At 41.8% G+C, this 16,532-nt stretch overlaps 1 pseudogene; it reads left to right on the forward strand.

Annotated features, from left to right (window-relative positions):
• Nucleotides 1-10,011: 10,011 nt before the first annotated feature.
• LOC111960910 (uridine-cytidine kinase 1-like) lies at nt 10,012-13,148 on the forward strand (annotated as a pseudogene).
• The last annotated feature ends 3,384 nt before the right edge of the window (nt 13,149-16,532 follow it).

Genomic DNA, 16,532 nt, shown 5'->3' on the forward strand with positions numbered 1-16,532 from the left:
AAGGAGATTTACATAGCACTTAAGCAAATACATTTAATTCAGTTTTTAAACATTCTGAATTTAATCTAGTAAAATTCCCTGTCTTAGGTCCGTTAGGATCACCACTATATTTTAAGAATGAAATGTCAGAATAATCAAGATTAATTTCAGTTTTTTATTTCTTCACGTTCCCAGTGGGTCAGAAGTTTACATACACTCAATAGTTATTTGGTAGCATTGCCTTTAAATTATTTAACTTGAGTCAAACATTTTGGGTAGCGCTTCACAAGCTTCCACAATAATTGGATGAATTTTGGCCCATTCCTCCTGACAGAACTGTTTGTAACTGAGTCAGGTTTGCTTGCATCGCACATGCTTTTCAGTTTGCACACAAAATTTTCTTTAGGATTAAGGAGGGCTTTGTGATGGCCACTCCAACCTTGTGAGTTTGTTTCCTTAAGCTTTTGCCCACAACGTTTGGAAGTATGCTCGTGGTCATTGTCCATTTGGACAGACACGCATTTGCGACAAGCTTTAACTTCCTGACTGATGTGTTTGAGATGTTTGCTTCAATATATCACCGTACTTTTTTTCTGTTTATTTTTTGTTTCATCAGAGAGAAGACTTCTTTAAAAAGTACAGTCTTGTCCCCATGTGCAGTTGCAAACCGTACGTCTGGCTTTTTTAATGGCGGTTTTGGAGCAGTGGTCTTCCTTGCTGAGCGGCCTTTCAGGTTCTGTTGAGATCGGACTCGTTTTACTGTGATATAGGATACTTTGTCGCATGTTTCTCCAGCATTTTCACATGGTCCTTTGCTGTTGTTCTGGATTGAAAATTTTCACTTTTGCAGCCAAAGTACGCTCATCTCTAGGAGACAGAACGCCGTCCCCTTCCTGAGCGGTATGACAGCTGGCGTGGTCCCATGGTGTTTGTATTTGCATACTATTCTTGTACAGATGAACGTGGTACCTTCAGGTGTTTCGAAATTACTCCCAAGGAATGAAACCAGACTTGTGGAGGCCCCAATTGATTTTTCCACATGATGTCAAGCAAAGATGCACTGAGTTTGCACAGGTAGGGGCCTTGAAATATATCCAGCATGGTACAGCCTCCAATTGACTAAAATGATGTAATTAAGCTTATCAGAACTTCTAAAGCCATGACATCATTTTCTGGAATTTTTGAAGCTGTTTATAAAGGCCACAGTACTTAGTGTATGTAAACTTCTGACCCACATGGAATTGTGAAAATACATCCGTTTGTTAAACAATTGTTTGGAAAATGAGACTTGTGTCCATGCACCCAGTAGGTGTCCCACCGACTTGCCAAAACTATAGTTTGTTAACAAGAAATTTGGGGCGGTTGAAATACGAGTTTTAATGATCCAACCTAGGTGTACGTAATCTTCCGACTTCAACTGTACATAGTTTTTTGTACTAGGCCATTATCAGCAAACCATAAATTCTGCGTTCCAATGGGCACATTGTTAGGCTAATCCAAAATGTATCATTTTAAAGGCCCTAATTTGGATGCATTTTAGAAAACCCCCTTTTGCAATTACGTTAGCACAGCTGAAAACTGTTCTGATTAAAGAAGCACTAAAACTGGCCTTTAGACTGTGGGTATCTGGAGCATCAGCATTTGTGGGTTTGATTCATAGACAGGCTTCAAATGGCCAGAAGCAAAGACACTTTATTCTGAAACCCTCGTCAGTCTATTCTTGGTTCTGAAGAAATTAAGGCTATTCCGTGCAAGAAATATTGCCAGAAACTGAAGATCGTCGTACAACGCTGTGTACTATTTTCACAGATACAGTGGCAAAACTGGCAATAACCAGAATAGAAGAGTGGGAGGCCCCGGTGGCACAACTTGAGCAAGAGTACATTAGAGGTGTCCCTAGTTTTAGAATAGAATGCCTCAACCTGGCAGCTTCATTAAATAGTACCTGCAAAACATCCAGTCTCGACGTCAACAGTGAAGAGGTGACTCCGGGATGCTGCATTCTAGGCAGAGTTGCAAAAAAAAGGCATATCTGAATGGCCATAAACCGGATATAAGATGGGCAAAGAAGAACCCAGACACTTGGCAAAGAACACTGACACGGGACAGAGGAACTCTGCCTAGAAAGGGCCAGAATATTCATGGGTTTACACCAATCTTACTAACACTACTGCAGCTGATCCAATAAACAGAAAGGCTGATGCTGCAATTCTTTTTATTGTAAAGTTGTATGATATAAGCAGGAAGATTAAACATCCAAAAGCCATTTAGGGCCATGGCAAACTGCCTATCAATAGACCTCTCCCTCTTGCCTCATGGTGGTCCTCGCAGTAGCTGCATGAAAGCAATGCTGTTGAATCCACATGGGAAGCCGAACATAGAGTGCTCGCTGTAAAACAATTATCACCCGTCAGCGAATGAATCCAAACAGTCATTGAACGAATGGGATTCACCAGTAATACATTTGTCTGAGAATTTCAATCATGAAGCCCAGTTCTGGAGCCGTTATCCTCTGCATCACAAGCCCAAGCACTTTACCTCATTGCTCTTTCTGTGTTTTCCTCTTCCTGCTCCCTCCTTTCATCTTTCCTATTGATGCTTCAACAGATAAAGTGACGCTCATTTATGGCCACAATCTGTTCAGGAAAAAAACATCGCCGAAAGCCCCGCACTCACATGAGGTGAAATAATCACATGAGATCAGGAATTTGTAGTGTTTGCGTTGAAAGACATTGCATAATGCACGTCTAATCAACACTAATCAGTTGTCTACAGAGAAACAGGCGTTGATAGTAAACACTTACCTAATGTAAGTCATCCCAGCTGTGCTCCTCTCTCCAACCCTCCCATCCTTCCAATTGATGCTTCAACAGATCTGTTTTCTTTGGCTGCTCTTTTCATCTATCTCAAGACTTGAACAGGTTTGGAAAAAGAGGAACAAAAGGACACCAGCAACTTTTAAAAAAGAGAAGTAGAAGAGGCAGAACTTCAATTTATTTTTGAACGATGTCTGTTGGCTTCTTTTTCCTGTGCTCTTGTCTTTCTCTTTTCTGGCTCATCCTTATTCTATAGATAGTTATTTTGGCCATAATGACCCATCGAATTCTAGTTCAATCTCCTCTCTATTACTTCTTTATAAAATGTTTTTCACCTCTTTTTTCTGGGTCTTGTTTACTCTTGGCCTCCCCCTTTGTGTTTTCCCAATAACTTTCTTTGATCCACAGCTTCTTCTTTACACTGGCTAATCTTCATTTCCTTTTATCCCATGGTCCTTCCTGAGTCTAACCATCAGAACTTGGAATTCTAGTATCTCCTACTTACTTCCTGATAAACACTGGTCTCCCTTACTCCTCTCTCAATGTTTCCTCCTCTTCACCAACTCATGCTGGCCTTCCTATAAGTTTTTCCTACTTTTGCTTATTTTCTTGTTTCTTTTGTTATTTTTTTTCTCTTTAAAAACAACGATTGGTTTTTGTTTATTTACATGCTATTAACATACACTAGGAGCATTGACTTGTACATTTCTTTCTTTTGTCTGCTCCTTTCTTTTGTCATCTACTCAAAAGTTTGTCAATGCTCCGTCGCCGCTTTCTTCTGCTTCTTCCTTGTTCTCCTCTTCGCAGACTGTGCGTGGAGGGTCCCTCTGGAGCGGCTCCCTCTCTTCCTCGCGCACAGAGGCGTCAGATGTAGACGCTGTGACCTCGTATGCCACCCACCTGTTTTGGCCTCTCTGTATGCTGCCCTTTTTCTGACACAGCGCACGCCTCTTTTCTCTTTCAATCTGGTGCATATTCCTCTCTTCTCTCTCATCACAGTTTTCCATCTCCTCTTGAACCTGCCTCGTGATCCTTTTATTCTTTGAAAGCTCTTGCTCTCTTCTTTATCCTCGTCCCGTATCCTTGTCCTCTTTTCCTGTTCTTCTTCTCTTGTTCCTGCCTGTATCTTCAATCTCCTTTTCTGTTCCTCTTTCCTCCTCTTCTCTTCTTTCTCTCGTGCTTTTGCTGCATCTCCAACACCTTCATTCTTCCTTTTCGCCTGTTCTCTCCTCCTCCATCCTCTGTTTTTCTCCAATCTTTTCAACTTCTCTGCCCTCTTTTTTCCATCTTTTATCTTTCCTTGCCCTGCTTTTTCTTCTTCTTTTGCAAGGGCTTCTGTTGCATCTCCTGCTTCTTTCTTTCTTTTTCTCTTGCTCTTGTCTCTTTTTCTCATGTTCGATCTTTAGTTTCATCTCTGCCTTCTCTTTTCTCTGCTCCTCTACTGTTTTTTTTCCATAAATTTTTTGTCCTTTTCCTTCTCCTGCATTCAATTTCTCTGTTCTTTTCCCCACTTTGTTGAGCTCTTCATCCCTGGCTTTTTTCCTTCCTCCTTTCAAATCTTCATCCATCTCTTCATTTCTCTTAGCCTCGTCCATTGAAAATATTTGATCCTGTCTGCGTAGCTCATGGCTTAAGTTCTTCTCCGCTCGGCTCACGCATCTACAGACAATTGCATTGGCGGTTGCATATCTCCTTCCATTTCACCACAATCAATCTCCTTCCTGTCCCTCTCACCATAAGGTTCCCTGTGTAGACATCTCTGCTGTTGCCACTCAATGCTCTCCTCACTTTCACTAACTCCCTCCTGACTTGTTTGTCCTGCACTCACTCTGAGAAACACATCATATCCTCAGACGAGACGAGGGAGTCACAGCCTTCTTCAGTGATGACGCGGAGCGCCTTGAGATGTAGTCAGCTTCTGTGTTCACACCTGTGAGCGAGCGGGCACAGCTCTCGTAAATGGACTTCCATGTGAAGTGACTCCTCACAACGTTGTAGGCAGGTGAATCAGCATGATTGCCTTTGAGGCACATCTCAATTTTTCACAACGTTCTGCCAGGTCCTGCTGGGTTTCGCCCCTGAGTGTCCTCTCGGGGGCCACTGGCGTGGCGTCTGGGCTGGCCGGCGCTCGGCAGGCCTGTGGAGGGGTATTGGATTGTTCTACTGCAGAGGAGCCAGGCGGGCCTCAGTGTCATCGTTCCTGTCCTCGTTTGTTTACCCTTTCTTTTCTCAGAATCTCGTCCTTTCTCTTTTGGGCCATCTCTCTTTCAGCTGTGCTTTATACATAGTTCGCAATTTCTGCACCTCTCCGTTGAACTTTTCAGGAGCAATTCCCTCAGCACGATGTAATTTCTGGCCTATAAGGACCTCTTTCTTGACCTTTGCCCGCCAGTCAATGAGGATCTGGGTGGACTGCGATGGGTCTGTCTCATCCGGGCAGGAGGGCCGGAAGCCCAGGGGGTGGGATGGGACAGCAAATCGGTGTGAAAGCGTGTGGATGGACTTCTTGGACTGAGAAGGAGGCCATTTAGGGGAGGTGCAGCCTGTGTGTCAGAGGGGGAAAGATTGAGTGTTTCTTAGATGGGTCCTTCTGGGTGGCCGGCAAGCATGCCTGGTCAGGCTCCGATTGGCTGTTGGTGATGGTACCTATGGAGGTTGTACCTGTGGAAAGCTGGCAGTGTCGGGGAGACGGGACGAAGAGATGGAGGAGTGGAGCGCTGCTTGATCACCCTTTTCCACCCCCATCTGTATGATGACAGACACATTTTTTTACTTAATAGCTTGATGGGTCATTGATATTACTATCTAAAAACATTTACATGTGTATGGGTAATAAATATCATAGAGAAAACATGTTTTATCTACTGTAGTATTTGGCTATTAGGAAAATGGGAAGGTCCACACTTGTGGATTTATTCATTCTTCAAAAAAATTTCAACTTTTTTCTAAGAATGCAGACCTTCCTAAGAATACAACCAGTGCAAAAGTTGCAGACCTTCCTAAGAATACTACCAGTGCAGAATGCAGACCTTCTTGAGATACTACAAGTGCAGAATGTAGACCTTCTTAGAATACTACCAGTGCAGAACGCAGGCCTTCTTAAGAATACTACCAGTGCAGAATGCAGCCCTTCCTCAGAATACTTCCAGTGTGCAGTTTTGTTCTTGCCTTCTTTTTTCAATATTAGATCTATTTCTTTTCGTGATTATCAGGATTGGGGAACATCTAAAGCAACTTACAGTATATCTCTTATATGAAAGTCTGATTAAAGAAAACTGCTCTTGTTACCTCCTCCAAGAGTTGGTCAGCCTAATATTTCTCCATACAGCGCCTTATCTCCCTCATGTTTCCTCGCTCAGTTCTCCATGTCTGTCTGGCCAATCTCCAATGGGCGAGGTCAAGGTCATGGATATCTTCCCGCATGCCTAGTTCAACCTGGGTTCCCTTCTCATTTAGCCTCTTCTTTTTCCTCTTCTTCTGGGTTGAATCATTTTCTCCTTGCCCTGCCTACACACCTTTAGGGCAGTGGGATATTGAGGTTGGTATATTGTATATTTTATTTTACTCATTGGATTATTATGTGCCTTCCATTGTATTTCATTGATATACAATATCAATAAGGTATAATGTTGACACTAGATCAAGCCGTAGTTAGTACAAAGTTACACTGTTTGGCCATACTGATTAGTCTGAACCACTTAGTGGGTGTCGATTTAGCCTGCAGATGGGACTTACATTAAGGCTGGGGAGTTGTGAGGAGTTGTGAGGCTGGTGTGTTCTGGGCTTGTGGAGTTCAGTAGTTTCTGTGCGAAAATCGTCCTGTGCGCGTCCGCTTTGCCCATGGCTAGAAATGAAATGATGAACACATGCAGTCAGTAATGAGGTTATCGTGATAAAAGTTTGGTTATTTTAATCCTAGAAAAGCTCATAGGCCTATATGTCAAAATGATGATTTTAAATCACTGGAGTTTTGACTATGAGGGTGGTGAGAGAAAAGAGATTCTAACCATTCTTATGATGAGCCTTGGAAGGAGAACTTTCCCATAGTTCCTTCAATTACAGTAATCTGAAAAAGGTACAATATGGCTTCAAATATGATTATATTATTTAAATCATCTAAATTAAATTGTGTCACAAAGTACGCCTACTCACAACTAAATCACAACTACTTACCACCAATCACTTCAAAAATAACAATAAAAAATATAGAATGATTTTGACCCTGAATTGAACTTGTAAGTGTTGCCGTAATGTGCAGTAACGCTATGTCAAACCAATTTAGGCTGTCATCATATAAGAAACAATCATTTATGACATCACAATTGTGATGTAATGTGGTGCCATGGGAGACCACCCCCACCCTGACAGACAGCAAACACCAGAGCCACATAGGCCGTTTAACCAATTAATCCAGTTCTATGTTTGAAATACAGTATATTTAGTACTAGTAGCTCATAAACATAGTAAAAACCACACTGTAGCAATGTGTATCACTTCACAGCTACTGTCCGTAATGCATCATGAGTGGGTGTCCTCTGATAGCCAGGATGTCCTAGGGACTGTGTCCTAAATGGCACCCTATTATCTACGTAGTGTACTACAATAGAGTGCCATTTTGGGATACATGGGACTATGTAAAAATGACCTTTGTTCGTCCACACGATCAGTTTTGTGTTGATATTAAATATTTTTTGCTAGTGAACATTCTGGGACAACAAGAAAAAAATGTATTATAAGTTTAAAATTACAACATTGTAATTTCAAAGTAGATACCATGGTAACTCTTGTTGTACCCCCCTGAAATCAAGGGTCCTTTAGAAACTATACTACAATACATTTAGAAAATGAAACACTTGAACAACTGTTGATGTTGATAATCATCATTTGTACATCCCTTTAGAAGCATGGACTTTGATGCATATTATGATTGTTTTTATTTCCTATATATATATATATAATTGTTTTTATTTCCTGAGGGGTCTCCTGTGTGTATTTGGGCCCGAAAAGACCACTTTCTTTCAAATGCACTAGTGCAATCATTGTAGTCCTCTACTGCATGCTTCAGAGAACCAGTATGCCTATGCAATAGAATATTATTACAAAAACGACATGGTGGCCATTGAATGTAATATTGCAACATTACAGATTTTTTACACACTTATTTAAATGAGTTTTAAAAAAAAATTCTGAAGGAAGAGATGTCAGTGTTCTCGCACATATGAACGTGAACATCTTATTGTTTTGTAAAGCAGGTGGACTGGGGAGACTCAGTATTGTTCAACAGTTGAGGGAAACTGATAGGCTGATTGTGAAGAAGGTGATTATTGGTGTTTATCGCGCATGTGATTAATTGTAATGCACAAACGAACTAAAAAACTGGACATAGTAGTATCTGCGGCTGAAAGGTTTTTGGGTTTCAAGGTCTACACTGCTCAGTGCAAATAATACTGTCCGAAGATGCTCTTTCTTTCTGTCCCCGGTGCCTGTAGGGATAGGCGTTGGCAGTTGAATCGGAATAAAGGAGTACATCGAGTTTTGTTTTTGTTCAGTTTTATTTTGTTATTGTTTGGCCAGATATACAGCCAAAACAGTAGGTGGCGGCATGCCCCATAGAATTTGTTTTGCGGACCGCCATAATATCAAAGAAGAAGTCCCCGTACAGCAATTTGTGGTCTGCCATATAACTTTCAAGAAGGAAGCTTTCTAAACAAGCGACGATAAGCCTGCTATTAATCGACAAATTGGCCCGATATGACTGCTATCAAACCATTCGAGATGGAGCGTCCAGACACCGTCCGTTTCTGATTGGTGTTAGCGGAGGAACTGCCAGTGGCAAGGTAGGTAAACTAATAATTAGTGTACCGTATCTAGCTGTATGGGTTAGTAAGAGCCAGTTTATGCTTGATCCAAAAATGTGGTCGGGGGCGCCGTATTGATGGTGTGACGCAATCGCGGAGCCTCTGGAGGCCCGTAGAGGCCAAATTGAGCTCTGTACCGCATCGCTTTGCGTCTCTCAAATGTTGTAATAATGCTGAAGGAGTCGTATTGCTCCACATTGACATTATTGAGGGCGGAAGGTCCTGTGTAAACACAAACTCACTTTAACTTCTTCACATCAGCTCTGCGAAGCGCAAGAATAATTAATGCCTTGACTTCTGTAGAGGCCATATCACCGTAAATGCTGCACGGCCATTGCAGATAACAAATTGACCATCAAACGCCTAGGTCGTTAGGTCGTGTCAACACCCCAGTAACATTAGTCTCAAACGTTAGCTTTCGTTTCCCCGCGAACTGAGAGCAGACACGCCCCTGTACCAAGACGTGCGTCTATTTTCATTCATTTAAGGCACTTAAAGTTAGCTAGCTAACGTTAATGGTATGCAGCTAACTAGTTCGAATTATTGCGCCTTAGCTTGGTTGTCATGCAGGAATAGGATAACTCTTGATGTGATGTGAATCGCTAATGAGATGGGGTTGTCAGGATGTCTCTTGCCACCAATTCAACTAGTGTCTTGTTTTCTGTCTGAGATTATTTTGAAATGTGCCAACTACCGCTCTCTGCTCCAACCTCATCAAACTGAAAAATATGCCAAATGTCAATAACATTTTCTGCGTGTGACAGGTCTTTCACATGGCATATTAACACCACTTCATGGAACTACTCACAACTTGAAATACACAACCCCTTTCTATGTGATAGATTTAGGTAAATTGTGCTAATCTAGGAAATAATAAACCTGTCTGTTTTTTAGTCTACCGTATGTGCCAAAATCATGGAGTTACTGGGCCAGAAACAAGGTGGACCATCATCAGAGGAAAGTTGCTATCGTCAGCCAAGACAGTTTCTACAGAGTCTTGACACTTGACCAGAAGGCCAAGGCACTCAAGGGGCCAGTACAACTTTGACCACCCCAGGTAGGGGTGGCAGGTAGCTTAGCGGTTAAGAGTGTTAGACCGAAAGGTTGCTGGTTCGAATTCCTGAATTGCTCCTGTAAGTCGTTCTTGATAAGAGCGTCTGCTAAATGACTAAAACTTAAATGTAAAATGTACTACAGGCCTGTATGAATATTGTAATAATATAAGTATTGTAATACATAGCTCTCCATCAGTCACTTAGATACGTGGATTTAGTTCATCATAGTGGTTAATTAATCTTAGCTAAGATTATAATAGCTAATGTTCTGGCCGAACAGTGTAATGAGTTAATAACCTTGAAATGTTTATTACAGACGCTTTTGACAACGAGTTGATGTACAAACCCTGAAGGATATTGTGGAGGGGAGTGTGGTGGAGGTGCCAACATATGACTTTGTCACGCATTCCAGGTGAGAAGGAAACATTCCATCCAGACCCAGTGTAACAGAGTTAGAAATCCCATTCTTGAATTCAGACAGACGGGATAAAAAATGCCACATTCCACAGAGCCCAGATAGATGACCCTTGACTGAAAAGAAAAACAAAAATAACTGGTGTATTCATTAGTCTGATTTCATTGCATTAGTCCATTGCAAAATGTTTTAGCGTTTTACTCCAAATGAAAGCGTTTACTCAAATGGAAAACTTTGTGCAATAAAAACAATTTAAATTCAGATAGGTCTTTCCCCTTTTTGTTTAGTCTGTGTACCGTTTGGTTCCTAAAGTAAACGGTTACTGTTGCAAAGACCAAATGTTTTGCAATGGAATCAGACTAATGAATACAGTCCTGCTACAGAGTGCCTCTGTCTGAGTTGTCAGCTGCAATCTCTTACATGTTTTCTGACACACTGCACACTAGGGCAGTTCCCGAGTAAAACAAATCTTGGTCGACAGAGTCGTCTGTTCTTTCGACCAATCAATTGGTCGATATTTTAAAATATGTATTTTTCCTTAGATAGACGCACCCTATGTTTGAATAAAGTAAACTATATGTAGGCTGTAGGCTATTTTGCGCAGGGGGTAAGAAATAATCGGCAGGCCTATATTGTGACGTTTCCACGATCAGAGGATGACATTTTCTTTTGCCTTTCATGCTGAGTGGTTATCTCAATGGATGTTAAAACAGACTTCATTTACTTTCTGTTTGAGGTGAAGAAAAAAATACTTTGAGAAGCTCCACAGTGATGGTGAGTTAAGACAATCAGAAATAGTATCAGATCCCTAAATAGGCACATTTATAGGCCTACATTTGCGTGCAGGCCAGGTAGCCTAGGCCTACTTCTGAGTTACCAGGTGCATGTCCTTATCACAAGATTGACAGGAGCACTCCAAAACAAAAGACAATGAATAAATTGACAACTCAGAAAATAACCTAGGTTGTGCACTCTGTAAACAACGTGTCCACTCTACAATGACAACGCTAAGACTGTAATAATAATATATTGAATGCATTAACAAAAAAAAGCTTTAGCAGAAACTACCAAAAACAACATTGTAATTATAAATGATGGGAATTAACGGTAAATGTACTACTGGTGATACTGGTGTGCCATCCCTGTGGTCTCCAATGGATTAGTCCACTGAGACAGGTGTGTATCAGACGGTGTCGTGTGCCATATATTTAAAAAATGTATTTGCCACTGCTCTAAACAAAAAATATATATCAGCCAATCAATCACCAAGTCGACTAAATGGGGTCAGCCCCACTTTACGCACTGCCAGACTACAGACTCAAGCTATTTGTATTTTTTTCCTCCTTTTCTACCCAATTTCAATCTTGTCTCATCGCTGCAACTCCCCAATGGGCTCCGAAACATGGCCCGCCAAACCAGTTTCTTAAACACCCCCGCTTAAACCGGAGCCAGCCGCACCAATGTGTCGGAGGAAACACCATTCACCTGACGACTGGGTCAGCCGCAGGCGCCCGGCCCGCCACAAGGAGTCGCTAGAGCGGAACCTGGGTCTGTAGTGATGCCTCTAGCGCCACTCGGGAGCCTTCTTTGTATTTCTTAAGCTTCACTTTAGTTTTCGCTGGGGAAGAGTACCCTACTACTCTGGCTTATTTGGCTCAAGGGTGTGAACTAACCGCAAACAGCCGTTCATCATCCTGATGTGTGCAGCCTCAGACATGTCATTGTATTTGCAGATGAACTAACACATGCCAATCATGCATTCAGGTGACAGTTAGTCTGTCTATAGATACCTCTGTGTACTATACATTTGGTGCTTAATGTGTGTGTACGTGTGTTCCAGGCTGCAGGACAGGATCACGGTGTACCCGGCTGATGTGGTTCTGTTTGAGGGCATTCTGGTATTCTACTCTCGGAAGTGAGGGACATGTTTCACATGAAGCTCTTCGTGGACACTGACTCTGATGTCAGGCTTTCCCACAGAGGTACTACTGACAAACACAACTAACTCTTAACAAGGGGATGCACCAACTATGCATACACACATTTTTCTCTAGCATATTTGATGTATATACTGAATTGTCACATTTGTCTAGGTCCTGACCTGGTTGTGATTGTTGTCTTGGTCCTGACCTGGTTGTGGTTGTTGTCTTGGTCCTGACCTGGTTGTGGTTGTTGTCTTGGTCCTAACCTGTTGTGGTTGTTGTCTTGGTCCTGACCTGGTTGTTGTTGTCTTGGTCCTGACCTGGTTGTGGTTGTTGTTTTGGTCCTGACCTGGTTGTGGTTGTTGTCTTGGTCCTGACCTGGTTGTGATTTTGACCTGCAGTTCTGCGGGACATGAAGAGGGACAGAGACCTGGAGCAGATCCTTAACCAGTACACCACGTTCGTCAAGCCAGCCTTCGGGAGTTCTGTTTACCTGTAAATGTCCAGCAGAGCCACACACGATACCATAGACCGATGATAACAGATAATGGGACACTTCATTCTTTATTAATAGGGCTAATTATGGACACTTAAAATGACACATTTAACACTGTGACTAATTTGTCACATGTATATTCTGTTCTAAATGCAGTCTTTTGAAAGCATTAGCTACCAAATTTACATTGAGTTATTTTTCCCCAGACCAAGAAATATGCAGATGTGATTATTCCTAGAGGAGTTGACAACATGGGTAAGTTATAGCACTGATGAAGCCTATAGACTCTCTCCATATCCCTCTCTCTCTCTCCATATCCCTCTTATTAATCTGCCTCTCATTCTCAGTGGCCATCAACCTCATCGTGCAGCACATCCAGGACATCCTGAATGGGGACCTCTGTAAGTGGCAGCATGGAGGAGTGGTGAACGGGCACAGCCGTGGCTTCAAGCGGGCCTTCTCGGAGCAGGGGGACCTGGACAACGCCACCTCCAACCTTCCCCTAGGGAAGAGGGTCCTACCGGAGCCGAGCAGTCGCCCCCACTGAGGCAGCCATCTCTGTGCGTGTTTACTCTGACTGACAGTCTACTTCTATATATACACTTTCCTAATATTGAGTTGCACCCCTTTTGCTCTCAGAACAGCCTCAATTCATTGGAGCATGGACTCTACAAGGTGTTGTAAGCATTCCACAGGGATGCTGGCCCATGTTGACTCCAATGCTTCCTACAGTTGTGCCAAATTGGCTGGATGTCCTTTGGGTGGTGGACCATTCTTGATACACAAGGGAAATTGTTGAGCTTGAAAACCCAGCAGCGTTGCAGTTCTTGACACACTTAAACCAGTGAGCGGACTACTACCATACCCCGTTCAGAGGCACTTAAATATTTTGTCTTGCCCATTCACCCTCTGATGGCCACATACACAATCTATCTCAATTGCATCAAGGCTTATCCTTCTTTAACTGTCTTCTCCCCTTCATCTACACTGATTGAAGTGGATTTAACAAGTGACATCAATAATGGATCATAGTTTTTACCTGGATTCACCTGGTCAGTGTCATTTAAAGAGCAGGTGTTCCTAATGTTTTGTACACTGTGTTTATACAGAAAGTTATTCATTCATACCCTTGATTTATTCCACATTTGTTACAGCCTGAATTCAACATTTTTAAATTCTACACACAACACCCCAAAAGGACAAAGTGAAAACATGTTTAGACATTTTTCAAGTGTATTGAAAATGAAATACAGAAATCTCATTTACATAAGTATTAATTTTCAAGTCTTGCCATAGATTTAAGCAATTTAAGTCAAATAAACTAGGCTACTCAGGAACATTCAATATCATTTTGGTAAGCAACTAGTGAATATTTAGCCTTGTTTAAAGTTATTGTCCTGCTAAAAGGTGAATTTGTCTCCCAATTCTGTTGGAAAGCAGACTAAAACAGGTTTTCCTCTAGGATTTTGTCTGTGCTTAGCTCTATTCAGTTTTTATTTTGTCCTAAAAAAATCCCTAGTTGTTGCCAATAACAAGCATACCCATAACATAATTCAGCCACAATATGCTTGAAAATATACTGACAAAAATATAAATGTAACATGCAACAATTTTAAAGATTATGGATTTACAGTTCATATAGGAAATCAGTCATTTGAAATAAATTCATTAGGCCCTCATTCTATGGATTTCACAACTGGAATACAGATATGCATCTGTTGGTCATAGATACCTAAAAAATAGGTAGCGGCGTGGATCAGAAACCAGTCAGTGTCTGGTGTGACATTTGCCTCATGCAGCGCAACATCTCCTTTGAATAGAGTTGGCTGTTGATTGTGGCCTATGGAGTTGTGCACTCCTCATCAATGGCTGTGTGAAGTTGCTGGATATTGGTGGGGGCAGGAACACGTTGTCGTACACTTCGATCCAGAGCATCCCAAACATGCTCAATGGGTGACATGTCTGGTGAATATGCAGGCCATGGAAGAACTGGGACATTTTTCAGCTTCCAGATTATGTCAGATCGTTGCGACATAGGCCATGCATTATCATGCTGAAACATGAGGTGATGGCGGCTGTTGATGGCATGACAACAGGCCTTAGGATCTCATCACGGTATCTCTGCATTCAAATTGCCATCGATAAAATGCAATGTGTTTGTTGTCTGTAGGTTTGCCTGCCCATTCCATAACCCCACTGCCACCATCAGGCACCTGCTGTTCACAACATTGACGTCGAAAACCACTCTTATGGTAGAGATATGAACATTAAATTCTCTGGCAACAGCTCTGTTGGACATTCCTGCAGTCAGCATGCCAATTGCACTCTCCCTCAACTTGAGACATCTGTGGCATTGTGTTGTGACCAAACCACATTTTAGAGTGGCATTTATTATCCCCAGCACAAGGTGCACCTGTGTAATGATCATGCTTCTTGACATGCAACACCTGTCATGTGGATGGATTATCTTGGCAAAGGAGAATGTTTACTAAGGGATTTAACAAATTTGTACACCACATTGAGATCTTTTATTTCAGCTCATGAAACATGGGACCAACACTTACATGTTGCGTTTGTTTTTGTTTAGTGTATGAATAGTGGTACCGAGTGATGTGCTGTGTTGGATTTACCCCAAACATGATGTTTTGTATTCAAGACAAAGTTATTTGTTTGCAGTCAGGCACTAAAGTAAAATGGCTTGAAAACCAATGAACTTTGTCTTGAATACAAAACATCATGTTTGGGGTAAATCACAGCAGCACATCACTCGCGGTACACTATTCATACACTAACACAAACAAACGCAACAATGTAAAGTGTTTGGTCGCCATGTTTCATGAGCTGAATAAAGATCTCAATGTGTGTTACAAAATTTGTTTAAATCCCTTTTAGTACACATTTCTCTTTGCCAAGCTAATCCATCCACATGACAGGTGTTGCATGTCAAGAAGCATGATCATTTACACAGGTGGCACCTTGTGCTGGGGATATAAATGCCAACTCTAATGTGGGTTTGGTCACAACAACATGCCACAGATGTCTCAATTGGAGGGAGAGTTGCAATGCATTTGCTGACTGCAGGATGTCCAACAGAGGCTGTGCCAGAGAATTTAATGTTCATATCTCTACATAAGAGTGTTTTCTGACGTCAATGTTGTGACAAGAGTGCCTGATGGTGGCAGTGGGGTTATGGAATGGGCAGGCAATAACCTAACAGACAACAAACACAATTGCATTTTATCGGATGGAAATTTGATGCAGAAGATACGTTGCATGAGAATCCTTAAGGCCTGTTGTATGCCATTCAACAGCCCGCATCACCTCATGTTTTCAGCATGATAATGCATGGCCCTATGTCGCAACGATCTGTACATATTCCTGGAAGGCTGAAAATGTCCCAGTTCTTCATGAGCCTGCATATTCACCAGACATGTCACCCCATTGAGCTGGTTTTGGGATGCCTCTGGATCGAAGTGTACGACAACGTGTTCCTGGCCCCCACAATATCCAGCAACTTTCACACAGCATTGATGAGGAGTGGCACAAACATTCATAGGCCACAATCACAGCCAACTCTATTCAAAGGCAGATGTTGGCTGCATGAGGCAAATGGGTCACACAGACACTGACTGGTTTTCTGATCCACGCCGCTACCTATTTTTTTAGGTATCTATGACCAACAGATGCATATCTGTATTCCCAGTTGGTGAAATCCATAGATGAGGGCCTAAATGAATTTAAATTTCAAATGACTGATTTTCCTTATATGAACTGTAACTCCATAATTTTAAATTGTTGCATGTTACATTTATATTTTTTTTTCAGTATATTTTCAAGCATATGTGGCTGAATTATGTTATTGGTATGCTTGTCATTGGCAACAACTAGGGATTTTTTTTAGGACAAAATAAAACTGAATAGAGCTAAGCACAGAACAAATCCTAGAGGAAACCTGTTTTAGTCTGCTTTCCCAACAGATATTGGGAGACAA

Source organism: Salvelinus sp. IW2-2015, linkage group LG4q.1:29, assembly GCF_002910315.2.
Source record: "Salvelinus sp. IW2-2015 linkage group LG4q.1:29, ASM291031v2, whole genome shotgun sequence".
Classification (NCBI taxonomy): Eukaryota; Metazoa; Chordata; class Actinopteri; order Salmoniformes; family Salmonidae; genus Salvelinus; species Salvelinus sp. IW2-2015.